Source organism: Arachis ipaensis, chromosome B6 (assembly GCF_059453495.1).
Source record: "Arachis ipaensis isolate K30076 ecotype BB chromosome B6, ASM5945349v1, whole genome shotgun sequence".
NCBI lineage: Eukaryota > Viridiplantae > Streptophyta > Magnoliopsida > Fabales > Fabaceae > Arachis > Arachis ipaensis.
The window spans coordinates 112,441,649-112,443,993 of record NC_142441.1 but is presented as its reverse complement, the minus strand read 5'-3'; the positions used below and the strand labels follow the sequence as shown (position 1 = coordinate 112,443,993).

Sequence of the window (2,345 nt, the reverse complement as noted above, 5' to 3'; positions counted from 1 at the left end):
AAAAAGCCCTAGATGTCTACTTTCCAACACAATTGGAAGCGTGCCATTTCGAGTTCTGTAGCTCCAGAAAATCCATTTTTAGTGCAGGGAGGTCAGAATCCAACAGCATCAGCAGTCCTTCTTCAACCTCTGAATCTGATTTTTGCTCAAGTCCCTCAATTTCAGCCAGAAAATACCTGAAATCACAAAAAAACACACAAACTCATAGTAAAGTCCAGAAATGTGAATTTAACATAAAAACTAAAGAAAACATCCCTAAAAGTAGCTAAATCCTACTAAAAACATACTAAAAACTATGCCAAAAAGCGTATAAATTATCCGCTCATCACCCCGCATCAAGTTTATGGCGCCGTTGCCGGGGATTGATTGTGCATCAACAATGATTAGATTGGAAGATCACTAGATTGAGCATTTTATTTTGTGAATTTCATTTTTCTGTTTGAGTGATTTACTTTTTGTTTTAGTTAAACTTCTTCCCTTCTCCCTCTACCCGTTTGTTTTTCTTTGTTATTTTCAATTCTGTTTGCTAATCCACTAACTGTTTGATATATTGCATCACCCACAACTAACAATAACTCTGACACAAATACTGTCTGCACCTATTTTCTCTGCTTGTACTTGTTGGTTGTATGACATGGAGAAGAAGCGGGGCTTCAACTTCCTTTAATTCTGAACCAGAGAGAACCTTCCTTAGACTAAGGAGGGAGGCAAGAGGAAAACGAGTAGTTGGTGCTGAAGAAGAAGAGGAACAGTTTGAGGAATACTTTGAACCAAACATGGAAGAAAACATGGAAAATCATCATGAAGAAGAGACTCACAACCATGGCAGAGGAGGTGGAGCAAATCATGCTGGGGAGGATAGAAAAGTTTTGGGCTCTTACATTAATCCAAACCCAGGAAATTGAGGAAGTAGCATCCAAAAGCCAACAATCCATGCCAACAACTTTGAACTTAAACCACAGCTCATCACCCTTGTTCAGAACAACTGTTCGTTTGGAGGAGGTGTTCAAGAAGATCCCAACCAACATTTGACCACCTTCCTGAGAATATGTGACACAGTGAAATCTAATGGCGTTCATCTTGACGCCTATAAATTGCTCTTATTTCCCTTCTCACTCAGAGACAAGGCAGCCAAGTGGCTAGAATCCTTCCCAAGGGAGAGCTTGACAACTTGGGAGGATGTGGTGAACAAATTCTTAGCAAGATTCTACCCTCCTCAACGAATCAATAGGCTGAGAGCTGAGGTTCAAACCTTCCGGCAACAGGATGGTGAGACTCTGTATGAAGCATGGGAGAGGTTCAAGGACTTAACAAGGAGGTGTCCACCTGACATGTTCAACGAATGGGTCCAGCTGCACATTTTCTATGAAGGGCTCTCTTATGAGTCAAAGAAGGCAGTAGACCATTCATCTGGAGGGTCTTTGAACAAGAAAAAGACCATTGAGGAAGCCATAGATGTTATTGAAATAGTAGCAGAAAATGACTACTTCTATGCTTCCGAAAGAGGGAACACAAGAGGAGTGATGGAGCTAAATAATGTAGATGTTCTGTTGGCCCAAAACAAGCTCATTACCCAGCAGCTGGCTGACCTCACCAAGAAGATGAAGATGAACCAAGTAGCAGCAATCTCCACTTCATCAACAACACAAGAAGGAGTAAACCAAGAAGCAGAAGGGAGTCAGGAGCAAGCCAACTACATTGGGAATTCACCAAGGAAAAACTATGATCCATACTCCAAGACTTACAACCCTGGATGGAGAAATCACCCGAACTTTGGGTGGGGAAGTGAGCAAGATCAAAACCAAGACCAGAGACGTTACAACTCTAACAACAATGTAGCTCACCAAAAATTCACCCAGAGGACATCTCAACACCCCCACAACAACAACTCTCCACATACTTATCAAAACCAAAACAGCACATCTGCTCCGAACCACTCATCAATTGATGACAAGCTCTCTAAGATTGAAACCTTCATCGAAGGAATATGCAGAGACATTCAAGACAGTAAAGCATTCAGAGAGGAAGTGCAGTCAAACATGCAGAATCAAAATGCTGCCATCACAAAACTGGAGACACAAATCAGCTATCTTTTTAAGCAGCTTCCGAACCACAATTTTTGCTATGATGCCCATTCAAGCAAAAGGGAGGAGTGTTAAGCTATCACACTTAGGAGTGGGAAGGAACTAAAGGAACATCCCCAAAAACCACTAGAAGAAAGCTCAATTGAAAAGGAAGAGGAGCAAGATGGAATGCAACCCCCCACGCCAAGTTTGCAGAAAGAGAAAAAGATACCCCAACTCAACGTCTCAAGAGCTCCATACCCCTAGCTATTGAAGAAAAAG

The 2,345-nt window shown here is 41.7% G+C and overlaps 1 non-coding gene across 1 annotated transcript; it reads right to left on the bottom strand.

Annotated features, from left to right (window-relative positions):
* Nucleotides 1-1,229: 1,229 nt before the first annotated feature.
* Nucleotides 1,230-1,333, bottom strand: LOC148562334 (small nucleolar RNA R71). Its single transcript, XR_015886461.1, has one exon. It is a non-coding gene; the product is annotated as a small nucleolar RNA R71 (small nucleolar RNA).
* Nucleotides 1,334-2,345: the final 1,012 nt, after the last annotated feature.